This window comes from Bubalus kerabau, chromosome 5 (assembly GCF_029407905.1).
Source record: "Bubalus kerabau isolate K-KA32 ecotype Philippines breed swamp buffalo chromosome 5, PCC_UOA_SB_1v2, whole genome shotgun sequence".
NCBI classification, from domain to species: domain Eukaryota; kingdom Metazoa; phylum Chordata; class Mammalia; order Artiodactyla; family Bovidae; genus Bubalus; species Bubalus kerabau.
The window spans coordinates 33,315,768-33,332,315 of NC_073628.1; the positions used below are offsets into that span (position 1 = coordinate 33,315,768).

General features: G+C 36.2%; 1 protein-coding gene across 1 annotated transcript in view; it reads right to left on the bottom strand.

The window, feature by feature from the left end:
* Nucleotides 1-16,548, bottom strand: part of LOC129654212 (glycerophosphodiester phosphodiesterase domain-containing protein 4-like) — a 100,223-nt gene that overhangs the window by 21,671 nt on the left and 62,004 nt on the right. The gene's annotated exons all lie outside the window — the stretch shown is intronic.

Genomic DNA, 16,548 nt, shown 5'->3' on the forward strand with positions numbered 1-16,548 from the left:
TCTGGATCATCATACATTGGTGGTGGGAACATAAAATGGTATAGGCCCTCTGAACATGTTTGGCAGTTTCTCATAAACTATATGAAACTTATAAAGTTCCTTATAAAACTTGTCAAACTATCATACCCCAGGATTGCATTCTTGGGCATTTATCCCACAGAGGTAACAACTTATATTCACAGCAGGCAATTCTGGGAAGATGGCAGAAAAAGAAACACCAGGAACTTGCCCCCATCTAAACAATAATTGCACTGGCAAAATCTACCAAATGTAACTGATTTGGCTCTATGGGGTTTATTGAAGTCTTGCAACTTCCAGGGAAGTTTTATAAGTTATGGTTAACATTGGTCAATTTCAGTAAGTAGCACAGTCTCAATTACCCACTCTGCATTCTCAGCCCTATCACAGGCAGCTGTGCCCATGTTCCTAGAGCAACCTGCACACAGCTTACGGAAGCCAAGATGGGCCAAAAGGTAACTATCCTCCAATTATTGGAGATCTGTGCTCTGATGAAACATTTGAATCTAGGTGTATCTAGGGTACACTAAGATGAACTCAAAGAGATCCACCCTATGACATATTATAACCAAACTTTCAAAAGCCAAAGGCAAAGAAAAGACTCTTGAAAGCACCTTGTTACATACAAGGATCCTCAATAACATCCTGAGCAGATTTCTCATCAGAAATTTTGGAAGACAGAAGGTAGTGGATCCACATAGTCTAAGTGTTAAAAGAAAAACCTGTCAACCAAGACGCTTATATCCAGCAAAGCCTGTCTTTTAAAAATAAGGAGTGTTATAGGAAAAAACAAATCTGACTCCATATTAGATCTGTTTATTCTAATATGCAAGTTAAATTGCATGCTCTATTGCTCTGGTGACAAGGCAAAAATGTTGCCTATGACCTGATATATATAGCACAGTTCATTCTCAAGGCTATGACTTATTCAAGTGTAACACTTTTCCATTTACATGGAGATTGTGGAACACAGAATAGCACTTATCTTGTTGGAGGTCTTCAGGAACATTGTGATGTGACCTACATAGACAGGTGCAACAACAAAGGCTACCAAGAAGTTCCAACAACCAACCACATCTTCTCTCCTTTTAGAACATAAAAAGCCCAAATTCTAACTTGGATAAGATGGTGCTTTGGGACACTCATTCACCATATTCTCAGTCTGCTGGCTTTCCAAATAAAATTGCTACTCCTTGACCCAGCAACTGTCATGTAGAAAGCAGTATGAGCTTGGATATAATGAATTTTGGTGAATTTATAGAGGATCCCTGCTGCTCATGGCCAGCTATCCCCAACTTAGAAATTATTGGATAAGGCCCTAGCAACTGGTGGGACCACATATGCTGAAGATCTTCCCTACAAAATTCCCCCAAAGTGGCCCCAGCTATCACAGCATTTGGCAGTTGGAATAAGCACTTGGTATCTGGAAGTCAACAGGTAAGTCATTGCTGTGTATAAACCAAAAACTTTATTCCTCTCTGTTTGGGACTTTTCTTCTCAGGAATAAGTCCATTTTTTTTATTTGAGTAGGATATCCTGTTGGAGAGAGGAAACAGTTGCTGATTTTTATACAATTTTTGAACTGGTTTATCTGTTTCTTTGAATGAAAGCATCTGTGTGTGCCATTTGTTTGTTTGTCTTATATTTCTGTCTTTAAAACCACTATTGCTAAAGAAAGTCCTCTGGGGAGTGGTCTGATTACAGTTACAAACCCATGACTAAGAAAAAGAGAATATTCTATTGTAACAATGTGTGCTCACAGTACCTGTCTGGAACTCCAATGGGATTTATCTGGTTATCTTGAGACCCTGTGTACCATGTACTGCCACCTTTGCTTGTTAATTGCATCATCTGTGGTCTCCTATGTCATTGAAAGTGAGTCACTCAGTTTTATCCAACTATTTGCAACACCATGAACTGTAGCCCACCAGGCTCCTGTGTCCATGGAATTCTCCAGGCAAGAATGCTGGAGTGGGTTGCCTTTCACTTCTCCAGCCTGTGTCACTGGTATATGTAAAACCCCAAGACCAAACTTAAGGGTTTATTTAGAATTCTCTGTTTGTCTTTGAGTTTTTGTTTCACTTTGTTTTGGAACCATTTCTTCATTTACAGTCAAATCAGTCTGTGATATTTAAAACTTTTACTGATGTCAAATGGAAGAAAGGAACACACACACACAAAAAAAAACTTGTCTGTTTGTGTCTGAGAGTGGGACATTCCCAGGGAGAAGAGAAAATTCCCACTTTGTTCTTAAAACTGAAAATCTCAGCCCAGAATTCGGCTGATAGGTTTATGCCAAAGCAAAACGGTTAAGAGGAGATCAATTGCTATTTTTTATTTTATAGTAAAACACTCAAAAAGACTATACAACTCTGCAATTAGAGCTATTTTGTAAAAACTATGGGGAAGAATGATGAAATGCCCTATGTGCAAATATTTGTGCTATTACATCAGGGAAAATTAAAGAAGAAAGGGAACTAGAGTGAGGATAGGTTGTTTAAAACCTTCACCCCTGCCTGAGCCACTTGTGCCAGCCACTCTGGCTGCTATGTGAATATATCTGTCTTATTATTTCATTACTTTCCTATACAGCCAGAGCCAGTTCCCAATGCTGGGCAGGAAATGTTCGAACTGGCTCCCACACCTTATAGGGATCAATTAGAAAATCCTGTATGAGGTCCCGGAGCACAGAGACCTAGCCTGGTATTGCCATCTTAGACCTGTTAGGACAACAAGTTTGGACCAGGAGCCACTCCCTGCTCAAGCCAATTTCCCCTATGCCATTATCCTGTGAGGGCCTAAATGCAAACAGCCAGCAGGCTGGTTTTAATAAATTATTTTTAATTCAGTAAAAACCAAATAAAGATGCCTCTGAATTTTTTCAATGAATTTATCAAGCCCAAGGCAGATCCTGGGGTCTTTAAAGTGCTAGAAATGTAAAATATGAGAAAACTGCAGACATGAGATGATGCATTTGGAATGAACCTTTCTCAGTTGGTAGATGCTGCTTTTAAAGTATTCAACAACAGGAAACAATAACAGAAATAAGAAGATGCAAACAGAATGCCACTTTTCTGGCAGCAGCATTTGATTCCCAGAAGACAAGTAACATGAATAGAGGTAAGCCACCACTGAGGAAGGAACAATACACTTACTGTAAGGAGGAAGGACAGTGGAAAAAATGATTACCCTGGACTAAAACACTAAAAACAAAACAAATAAATATAGGAATCTTTCATATGGCAGAAAGAGATGATGATGAATGAAGAGGCTCAGATTATCTCTTGGACTCGAGGCACCCAATTACAACTTCCTCACAGGAGCCCAAGGTAAAACTGAGAGTGGGGCATGATCTGATTGACTTTCTGATAGACAAGGGTACTACTTTATGGTAAACATACTACTTTATGGTAAACACCGGGGTGGCACAGAAAACATCTCATTCCATTTCAGTCACAAAAGTCTCTAAAGAAGTACAAAATCATTCCTTCTTACAAACTCCAGAATGCCGACTAAGGGACCTCATCCTGAAACACAGCTTCTAATATATGCCAGAGTAACCAATCCTTTTGAGTTGAGATTTCCTTTGTATATGAAATGCTCAAATAACTTTTTCACCAGAACAGATTGAGATGAGAATCCTACCCGAACCTGCTTTAAGACAATAGATGGCATTCATGAAATGCCCCCTCCAAAAAAGAGACAGAGCTCTTTACCCCCACCCCCAAGGAAATCATGATCTGACTACATGGACACCTGCAAGAACAGAGGATTCATACACCAAGAAGTTTGCACCAACCAACCACAACCCCTCCACTTGTAGTGTAAATGAAGTCTAAGTTCTAAGTTGGTGAGATGTTTCTGTGAGATACTAGACATCTTCTCAGTCTGCCAGTTTTCTGAACAAAGTTGTTAATACTTGCCCCCAACAAACCGTCTCAATTTACTGGCTTGTTGTGGAGCGAAAAGCATGAGCTTGGACTCAGTAAGAGGTGGAAATTAAGACATTCCCAAATGAAAGCTGAGGGAATTCATGGCCACTAGACTAACCCTCTAAGAGAAATTCAAGGGAGTCTGCCAAGGTAAAATAAAGTCATGAGATAGTAAATCAATGTTGTATGGTAACATAAGGATTTCAGTAAAAGTAAATACATGGGCAAATTTAAAATCTAGCATTACTGTAAAAATGGTCTGTAAATATGACTTAAATATGTCTTTATTTTTCACATAATTTAAGGCTGAAACACTTAAAGGGAAAAAAACAAAATCATTAGTCTAAAAGCTAGTATTTTTAAACTCTGGTTATCACTCCACATGTTGTTTTCAATATCATTTGAGAAACTACTACATTTAGAAGTATTATTATTTTATATTTAGGGGAACACCATGAAAAAAGATGAAGTTTTCTGACATCAACAAGCAAAAGGAGTAGGACTGGACCTGTGAAGGACAAGAGCTATTGCATATCATTGAATTTAAGCTGGTATAAATTCAATCACAGTGTCATGTTGCATGGTAACTGCAATTCCCATGGTAACCATTGGAAAATTAGGTATATAATATATAAAAAAAGACTGAGGGCTTTCCTGGTGGCTCAGAGGGTAAAGCATCTGCCTGCAATGCTGGAGACCTGGGTTTGATCCCTGGGTCGGGAAGATCCCCTGGGAAAGGAAATGGCAACCCACTCCAGTACTCTTGCCTGGAAAATCCCATGGATGGAGGAACCTGGTAGGCTACAGTCCATGGGGTCGCAAAGAGTTGGACATGACTGAGCAACTTCATTTTCTTATATAAAAAAGGAAATGAGAAAAGGATTTAAATGTTTCACTACAAAAATAGCTAAACACAAAATAAAACAGTAAGGCAGGAAATAAGGGGTAAAAGATTATAAAGTATATAAAAATAACAAATTAAAACAGATGACAGAAAGAAAATAACAAATATTTACAGACATGACAGAAGTAACATGACAACAGCCCCTCTTATCAGTAATTACTTTAAATGGAAATGGATTAAACTCGCCAATCAAACAGAGATTGACAGAATGCATAAAACCACATTTCATGGTGTTTACAAGAGACTCAATTTTAGATCTGCTGTACAACAAAGTCAATCAACTATTGGCATACATATATTTCCTCTCTCTTAGACCTTCCTCTTATCCCACACACCCACCCGTCTAGGTGATCACTGAGCATACACCTGAGCTCCCTATTCTATGCAGCAGGTTCCCACTAGCTATTATTTCCATGGTAGTATATATATGTCAATCCTAACCTTCCAGTTCATCCCACCCTCGCATTCCCACCTTTCCCCCCTTTAGTGTCCACATGTCTGTTCTCTATGTCTGCGTCTCTATTCCTGCCTTGCAAATAGGTTCATCTCTGCCCTTTTACTGGATTCCATATATATGCATTAATATGTGATATTTGTTTTTCTCCTTCTGACTTATTTCACTCTGTATGACAGACTCTAGGACCATCCACATTTCTACAAACAACCCAATTTTGTACCTTTTTATGACTGAGTAATATTACATTGTATAGATTTACAATTTTTTCTTTTTTTGTATTTTTTGAACATTAATAAAAGTTTCAATACAGCAAGAAAACATAATAATTATAAACATTTATGCACATAATACAGACAAGCAAAATTTATAAAGCAAACACTGACAGAATTGAAACTGTATTATAATAGTTGGAGATTTTAATACCCCACTCTTACTAACAGACAGAACAACCAGACAGAAGATAAATAGGGAAACAGAGGACTCAATCAATACAAGAAACTTACTGTACCTAACAGACATATGCAAAATGCTCCACCCAACAATAGGATGCACAAACTTCTCAAGTACACATGGGACATTTTCAGGACAGACCAGATGTTTGGCCACAAAATCTCAATAGACTTAAAAAGATAGGTAACAGGACAAAGTTAGAAGTCAATAACAACAACAAAAAAAAAATTTACATGTTTGTGGAACTTAATACACTTTCAAGAAACCAGTGGATCAAAAAAGTAATCCCTAGGCAAACTATAAAATATTTGGATATGTGATGAAAATAAAAACAAAATCCATGGGATGTAGCAAAAGTAGTGCATGGGGGAAAATGTATATCTAAATGCGAACATTTAAAAAAAAAAAAAAAGAAAGATCTCAAATTAACAACCTAACTTTAAAACTTAAGAAAATGGAAAAAGCAAAACGAAGAAAATAATAAAGATCAAAACAGAAATAAACAAAATGAAGAACAGAAAACCAACAGAGAAAAATCAATGAAACCCAAGGTAATTCTCTGAATATATCAATAAAATTGATAAGCTTTTAACTTGATATACAAACATGAAAAAGAGAAAAGACTCAAATTACTGAAGTCAGAAATTAAAGTGGGAAAATTACCACCAATTTAACAGAAATATGAGGGTTATAAGAGAGTACTATAAGGAATCATATCCCAACAAACTAGATAAACTCAATGAAATGGACAAATTCCTAGAAACATAAAACCTACCAAGACTGAATCAGAAAAGAAAGCAGTAAAGAATAAGAAAAGGCAAATAGACCTACAATGGGTAAAGAAATTGAATCATTAACCAAAACTCTCCAAACAAAGAAAATTCCTGGACCCAAAGACTACACTGGTAAATTTCATCAAACATTCCAAGAATAACAAATACCAAACCATTAGGATGGCTACATCAAAAAACCAGAAATCAGTAAGGATGTGTTAACATGGAAAACTTGGAACATTTGTGTCCTGTTTTTACAGCCACTGTGGAAAACAGTATGGTGTTTACTCAAAAAATTAAAAAAATAATGCATACAATCCAGCAACTCTACTTTCTGGTAAATACCCAAAAGAATTGAAAGCAGGGTCTTGAAGGGCTATTCATATACCCATGTTCCAAGCTGCCTCTTTCACAAGAGCTAAGATGTTCAAGCAACCCAAATGTCCATCAGCTAATGATGGATAAGAAAACTGTGGTACATACATATAATAGACTATTATTCAGCCTTAAAAAGGAATGAAATCCTATAATGAATGAATTCACCATGGATGAACCTTGAGAACTTCATCCTAAGTGAAATAAGTTAGTCTTAGACAAATATGTGATTCCACTTACATGAATCAAATCACAAACAGAAACACTCTGATGAGGGATTGATGAAGGTTCATTGTTTAATGAGAATTTGAGTTTACAAGATGAAAGTGTTAGGAAGGTAGATGGTGGTGATTGTTGTATAACACAGTGAATGTACATTAAAACCACAGTATTTTATATTAAAAATAATTGCAAAAGTAAGTTTTATATGTATTTTAACACAATGAAGACACTTTTTAAAGAATGGGGAATCTGAGTGAGTTATAGACAGTTAAAAAATCATGTTCTCAGAGTCCATAAGACTGTTCTATACATCAGTGTCTCTTTTGCTGTCTCGTACACAGGGTTATCGTTACCATCTTTCTAAATTCCATATATATGCTTTAGTATACTGTATTGGTGTTTTTCTTTCTGGCTTACTTCACTCTGTATAATAGGCTCCAGTTTCATCCACCTCATTAGAACTGATTCAAATGTATTCTTTTTAATGGCTGAGTAATACTCCATTGTGTATATGGACTCTGTGAGAGAGGGAGAGGGTGGGAAGATTTGGGAGAATGGCATTGAAACATGTAAAATATCATGTATGAAACGAGTTGCCAGTCCAGGTTCGATGCACGATACTGGATGCTTGGGGCTGGTGCACTGGGACGACCTAGAGGGATGGAATGGGGAGGGAGGAGGGAGGAGGGTTCAGGATGGGGAATACATGTATACCTGTGGTGGATTCATTTTGATATTTGGCAAAACTAATACAATTATGTAAAGTTTAAAAATAAAATTAAATTAAAAAAAAATCATGTTCTCATGAAAACCCATACTCAAATGTTCATAACATTTATCTATAATAAATGGAAACAATCAGATATCTTTCAGTTGATGAATAATTATACAAATATTAGTACATTCATACAATGGAATATTATCCATCAATGAAACTGAAAAAACTGTAGATGCATGCAACAATCTGGATGAATGTCAAAGGGAATTATACTGAATGGAAAAAAGGCCAATCACAACAGGTTGCATACTCTGTGATTCTTCTATATGACTTTCTTAAAACGACAGGATTATAGAAGTGCAGAAGAAATTAGTCATTGAGAGGGGTTAGAGTTTGAGGTGAGTAGATGCAGATGGAAGGAAGGGGAGTGTGGTTATCAAAGGGCAACAAAAGTAATACTTCTGGTGATTCCAGTCGAGGTTCGATGCATGAGACAGAGTGCTTAGGGATGGTGCACTGGGATGACCCAGAGGGGTGGGATAGGGAGGGATACGGGAGGGGGGTTCAGGATGGGGAACACATGTACACCCATTGCCGATTCATGTCAATGTATGGCAAAACCCACTACAATACTGTAAAGTAATTAGCCTCCAATTAAATAAATTAAAACATACACACATACACACACACACTTGTAAAAAAAATTAAAAGAAAAGAAAAACTGGAGCTAGAAATTAAGAGCTTTGAATCCAAGGCTAAGGAGATTGAACTCTTTCCTATAGGGGAATCCTCAGGGTGTTTGAGTGAAACATTGACATTTACATGTTTAGAAGCAACTTCCTATAGCACTGTGGCTAATAAGGAAGGAGGCCAGGCTAGTGGTATCTTAAGAATCTCTCTTCACCTCTCCAAAAAACTGGAAATGATCATTCATGGGGTATGTTTGCTGAGCCTATGCAAAACTGAAGGTATTCCTAGCAACTTCTCCCTACCTTACCTCCATATCTTTAAAATTCAGTAAGTCTGTATTATCTTAGGTCTTGAGATGTTAATGACTTTGAATAATTGTCAACACTTGCAATTATAATGACTGGTACTTTACCATTTCTCATAATGAGCAATGCTAATTAAAATTGTGCTAGAAAAAAAAAGTAATACTTCTGGTGATTAAACCAGTCTATCTTGGTTGTGCTGTTAAGATCCACAAACATATATATGATAAAACTGCACAGAACTATAGATACAAAACACACATAAAATGAATGTAAGTAAAACTTGGGAAATTTGAGTAAGATTGGTGGGTTTTATCATTATCAAGAGCTTAGTTTCGATATCATACTATTACAAGTTTTACCAATGGAGTAACACATCATCACATCATCATTTTGTATTATTTCCTACATGTTAACATGCAATCATTTCAAAATAAAAAGTTTAAAAAATACTATAGACTATTTTTTAAAATACAATACAAAGGTACTCTGGGTTTGGTTTTTCCAGCAGTCACGTATGGATGTGAGAGTTGGACCATACAGAAGGCTGGAGCGCTGAAGAATTGATGCTTTCGAACTGGTAGTGTTGGAGAAGACTCTTGAGGGTCCCTTGGACTGCAAGGAGATCAAACCAGTCAGTCCTAAAGGAAATCAACCCTGAATATTCATTGGAAGTATTGATGCTGAAGCTGATACTCCAGCGCTTTGGCCACCTGATATGAAGAGTTGATTCATTATAAAAGACCCTGATGCTGGGAAAGATTGAAGGCAGGAGGAGAAGGGGACAACAGAGGACAAGATGGTTGGATGGCATCACCAACTCAATGAACATGAGTTTGAGCAAGCACCAGGAAATGGTGAAGGACAGGGAAGCCTGGCATGCTGCAGTCCATGGGGTCACTAAGAGTCAGACATGATGGCGTGACTAAACAACAACAACAACTCTGGGTTTTATATCAAAAGTATTATAACAAGAAGAGCACAAAGGGCAGAAGGTAATAAATAGAACTGTGTTGTCTTAAGGCTTTAATATTTTGTATTTTATATTATAGAATAATATTAATTTACAGTAGATTATAATAATAATTATAATCCCTAGAGCAACCACTAAAAAATAATTCAGAAACATAAAAGCCTATGGAGGAGACAGAAAAGAACACTAAAGAATTAGAAATTAACTAAGAAATTAAAACATAGGAAAGAACAACCAAAACAACTCACCAAGAATAGAGAGGATACATAGGAAAAAATGGTCTTAATTATAATGTAAACCCAAATATACCAGGTAAACTAAATATTAATGGACCAACGATTCTCATTAAAAAATAGCCATTAAAAAGAATACATTTGAATCAGTTCTAATGAGGTGGATGAAACTGGAGCCTATTATACAGAGTGAAGTAAGCCAGAAAGAAAAACACCAATACAGTATACTAACACATATATATGGAATTTAGAAAGATGGTAACAATAACCCTGTGTACAAGACAGCAAAAGAGACACTGATGTATAGAACAGTCTTATGGACTCTGTGGGAGAGGGAGAGGGTGGGAAGATTTGGGAGAATGGCATTGAAACATGTAAAATATCATGTATGAAACGAGTCGCCAGTCCAGGTTCGATGCACGATACTGGATGCTTGGGGCTGGTGCACTGGGACGACCCAGAGGGAGGGTATGGGGAGGGAGGGGGGAGGAGGGTTCAGGATGGGGACTACATGTATACCTGTGGCGGATTCATTTTGATGTTTGGCAAAACTAATACAGTTTTATGTAAAGTTTAAAAATAAAATAAAATTTAAAAATAAATAAATAAATAAATAAAATAAAATAAAATTTAAAAAAAAAGTTAAAAAAAAATAGACATTATCCTCATAAATATAAAAGCAAGAACCAATAATCTGTTTATAAAAGATGCACTTTAAACATAAATATGCAAAGCAGTTGAAAGACAAAGGACAAAAATAAAAACAAACACAAACAGTAACTATAAGAAAATGTAGCAATATTAATAAAAGCAATATTTAGACAAAAATTATAACCAGAGACCATGGATATTTCATAATGAAAGGGTGAATTCACCAAGAAGATCTAACAATTCTAAATTTAAATGTATTTTTTTAAAGTGTTTAAAATATAAGAAGCCAAACAACAACCGTAATAACAATAACAATAAACAGAGCTAAAGTGAGAAGTAACATAAATCAGCAACCAGAGTGGGAGATATCAATACCCCTCTCTCCATAATTGACAGATGAGGCATTTGGAGCCCTTAATTTTTCTGGTGAGGCAGACCCCACTGCTGGGCATACACACCAAGGAAACCAGAATTGAAAGAGACACGTGTACCCCAATGTTCATCCCAGCACTGTTTATAATAGCCAGGACATGGAAGCAACCTAGATGTCCCTCAGCAGATGAATGGATAAGAAAGCTGTGGTACATATACACAATGGAGTATTACTCAGCCATTAAAAAGAATACATTTGAATCAGTTCTAATGAGGTGGATGAAACTGGAGCCTATTATACAGAGTGAAGTAAGCCAGAAAGAAAAACACCAATACAGTATACTAATGCATATATACGGAATTTAGAAAGATAGTAACAATAACCCTGTGTACGAGACAGCAAAAGAGACACTGATCTATAGAACAGTCTTTTGGACTCTGTGGGAGAGGGAGAGGGTGGGATGATTTGGGAGAATGGCATTGAAATATGTATAATATTATATATGAAACGAGTTGCCAGTCCAGGTTCGATGCACGATACTGGATGCTTGGGGCTGGTGCGCTGGGACATCCCAGAGGGATGGTATGGGGAGGGAGGAGGGAGGAGGGTTCAGGATGGGGAACACATGTATACCTGTGGCAGATTCATTTTGATATATGGCAAAACCAATACCATATTGTAAAGTTACATAAAATTTAAAATAATAATAATAAAAGAAGTACGAAGGCAGGTGACAATGGTCTAATCTTGTCGATATGATAGCTACTTCTTTTATAAATAGAATAATATTTACTGTGAAGACAGGCCTTATGCATAGAATATTTTTATTTATTTTTTAGAATATTTTTAAAAAGGATTTCCTAGTTGAATGTTTATTATATATTTTGTAAGTAATTATAGAATATGGATTTATGAGGAATGGCTCCCTGGAGAAGGTCACATAAACTACATATCTCTTTGGGAATACTAAATGTAGATGTTCTGTAACACAAATGCTCCCCTCTAAGTGAAACAGCTCTGCAAAAACTCACTTGGAGCTCTTATCTATTACTGTAGGCCATAGAGTATGAATCCAATAAAAGAAAAAGCCTGCAAAGCTGAAATCAGTGACTGACCTTTCCTTACTTTCTCTAAACCTCTTGATTGACTGCTGCACCTTTGAAATTAATAATAAAGCTTCATAGTAGGTAAGTTCTATGTTGTGTGGGAGTTTGATCTGCGACAAACAAAGTATTAGAAAAAGAAGGGGAAAATACAGTATAAAATGTTTAAAAAGGCTGTCAACCAAATTAAACTGACCAATATTTACAGAATACCACATCCAAGAAGAGAAGAGAGCTCATCATTTTTAGGTGGACATGGGCAATTCATCAAGACGAATGATTTAGTAAGCAAGGAGACCAGTTTAAATACATTTAAAGTATTGAAGTCATAGAGACTTGTTCTTTGGTCACAATGAATTTAGAGAAGGAAATGGCAACCCACTCCAGTATTCCTGCCTGGAAAATCCCATGGACAGAGGAGCCTGGCGGGCTACAGTCCATGGGTCACAAAGAGTCGGACACAACTGCATGACTAACAAACACACACACACACACACACACACACACACAATGAATTTAAGTCAAAAGCAAATAACACTAAGGATAGATGCATAATACATTTTTAAAAGGTCAGCAGTTCATTACTAAGTAATCTATGAGTCAAGTGGGAAATAAAACACTTTTTAAATATTTTAAATTGGATGTTGTGGAATGTAAGTAATGCTTGTACGGTAATTTATAGCTTTAAATGTTTATTCTAGAGAAAATTTAGAATCAAACGCCTAATTTTCTACCTAAAGAAACTAATAAAAGAAGAGCAAAGTAAACCTAAAGGAAATATAAAAAATAAAATAAAGATAACAGCAGTCAATGAAATATGAAAGAAAATTTGCAACAGAATATAGCTAATGAAGCTAAAATTTGGTTTTTGAAATGGTTAGTACAATTCATAAACCTCTAGCAAGACTGACCAAAAATGGGAAAATAAAAATGTCTAATACTAAAATGTACTGGACCTACAGGTGACAGCTGAACAACATTCTGAATGTACTAAATTCTACTGAATTTTTACTTTAAATTGGTTAATTTTATGGGAATTTCATCTCAACAAATTAGTTTTCAAAATTAAAAATTTTAAAAACATTTAAAATTCCCACATCAGAAATAAATCAGAGGACATCTTTGTATGCTTACATTAAATACAATGTATTTAAAGCATTCTCAGTCAAAATGGCAAAGTCACAATGTCTTGCATTAGTGGTCTGATCAAAATGAACACAGATACTGCATTGGAAATGTGATTGGAATAAATATTTGGATTTAAACAGTATACAACTAACAAGGTACAACTGCTGAATTTCTTAAAATTCAGTGTTTCTTGAGGAGAAGTGCTCGGAATAGTCTGGTTCATGAATAATCATGATCCACCCTGTAGTGTAGTTATATTTTAAAAACCCTTATACTCCTCTACTAGAATATATGGGTTTCCTTACAAAAAGAATCATATCTTGCTTGTGTTGACTTTTCACTAAAACTAATTAACTGGTCTATATACATATTACTATTGGGGAAATATCTGCTGAGCTAAATTAAACTGCTTTTCTCTTTTGATGTTCAAAAACAAGATTCATTATAGACAATTTTTCAAAACAAGTAACTTCCAAAGTGTCATATTAAACCATGTAAAGTTTAGATAGTGAAATAAGTCACTGAGTCATCAGAAATAGCACTATTCAGTTTCAGTATTTCTACTGCTTATGGCTGCTGACTTCAAGTACCTAGCCTTGAGGTTGGCAGGCTTGCCCTATAGCAGCAACAAACAAGTCTCAGGTCTCAAAATCTTTCAATAGTGAGATACAGGTTAGTTCAAATGAGATATGGCTTTTATTTTCAATCTAAGTGTGTTCTCAAATTGGACTAATACTCTTATCCTTTTGCTGGCTATGCAAGAAGTCACATATGGAAACTTGAGTTTTTTGATGCTATTTTTGTGATATGTCTTTGTGCTGAGGGTACACCATTTCTGACTGCCCGACTGGCATGCCACTTGGACAGCTCCTGCTTACCAGTTCCTAAGAGTGAAGATATGCTGTCCCAACACTCAGGCATATCTTCACTCTTAGGAACTGGTAAGCAGGAGCTGTCCACGTGGCATGCCAGTCGGGCAGTCAGAAATAGTGTACCCTCAGCACAAAGACATATCACAAAAATAGCATCAACTGAGTGTTGGGACAGCATTTGCATCTCCTTAAATAATCACAAAATCCTGGGCTGAAGTTGAACATGCACCTGGACACATTCATCTAGCCTATGGTTCTCAATGGGAGCAATAATCATTTTCTCAGATGACATGTGGAAATATCTAGGGCATTTGAGATTGTCACAATGATGCAGTAACATCACTGGATGCTAAATATCCTACAATGTGGAGGAAGAGTCCTGAGCAACACAACTGAACACTCTCCAAAGTTAGTAGTGTCTCCTATTGGTCCAACCCACCTTCAACCACAACAAAACAAAAAGAGAAACTTCTCCAAGGACACGCTGCTTCTCAGAACCATTCACAGGAATGAACTAATTAGTCAAGACAGGAATAAGGGGTGAGATCCTTCAGAAAGAAACTCTAGAAAATACCCTGTTTGATTATAAAAATTTTGTTTTGTTGGATTCTGATTGCACTGGTATGACCCAGAGGATTGATATGGGGAGGGAGGAGGGAGGAGGGTTCAGGATGGGGGACACATGTATACCTGTGGTGGATTCATTTTGATATATGGCAAAACCAATACAACATTGTAAAGTTATAAAATAAAAGAAAAGAAAAAGAAAAAAAAATTTGTTATGGGGATAACACTTTGCAGAAACTTGTCTAAGTCATAAGTGTGGTCATTACTTGTCTGATGGGTAGGCCAGGATTTGAAAACGAGTCTGTGGTCTACCAACCACTAGACACATAATAAAAGCTCAATAAATGGAAGCTATTATAATTAATTTCAACTACTAGTAATCTAAATAATAATTATGAGAAAAAATTCAACTAGAAACATTTCCTATATGAAAATAAGTAAAAAGAGACAGAAATACATATACATAATATAATTTTCTAATGTTGAAAGAAAAAAAAATGACATATTTTTGATCAATTCCTCTATGGTCAAAGAGCCAGGAAAAGTAACACAAGTGCATCCAGCAGCCAAGTTCATGGCTACAAATACAAAAAGGTACCTATGGGAACTCCTACTAACCCCAAGAGATTTTGGATATACATCTATAACTACAGCATTGGTGATATCTACATCTCTTAACTGATGCCTATGTACATATACATCTGTATCTCCAAGGAAGCTGTGTCTTGGAAGCATTTAGAATTATCTGAAAAATTATTTTAAAATCTAATAGAAAGGGTATAGGGATTAACATGAGCAGTGACTAATAACAGTTGAGTCTGAAAAAGGTTACCATTTCATTCCCAGGTGCTTTTAATTCAGAAAATCTGTCCCTAATTATATATTTATAAATGTGGTATGAAAATGATTTTACTTTATTCTCATACTAGGATGTTTTAAGTTGTTTTTTCCCTTTTATTTATTTTTTTAAATTTATTTATTTTAATTGGAGGCTAATTACTTTACAATATTGTAATGGTTTTTGCCATACATTGAGATGAATCCACCAAGGGTGAACATGCATTCCTTATTCTGAACCCCTCCCACCTCCCTCCCCATCCCATCCCTCAGGGTCATTCCAGTGCACCAGCCCTGTCTCATGCATCGAACCTGGACTGGCAATCTATTTCACATATGATAATACATGTGTTTCAATGCTATTCTCTCAAATCATCCCACCCTTGCCTTCTCCCACAGAGTCCAAGAGTCTGTTCTTTACATCGTGTCTCTCTTGCTGTCTCACATATAGGGTCATCATTACCATCTTTCTAAATTACATATGTATGCGTTAATATACTGTATTGGTGTTTTTCTTTCTGACTTACTTCACCCTGTATAATAGGCTCCAGTCTCATCCACTTCATTAGAACTGATTCAAATGCATTCTTTATAATAGCTGAGTGATATTTCATTGTGTATATGTACCACAGCTTTCTTATCCATTCGTCTGCCAATTTTATGGTTTTTGAAATAATGATTTAATTATGCCCTGGGTTATTCCTATAAGAGATCTAGATATCTGTATCACAAAGCCATTTATAAGGTACTGTGATCTATCTAGTAATGGCAGAGGAAATCATCAACTTTTTGAGCTCTGACTTTCACTGATAACATTATATAAAAAGAAAAAGAGCAACAATGATAAGAGATTGGAGCACAAGGATAAGGGGCTGAAGATGGTCCCAGGAAGAGAGCCCATCATTGATAAATGTTTGTTGGCAGAGGATGGGAGGGGCAGAAGGAGGAAAATACGGGATTCCAAACAGAT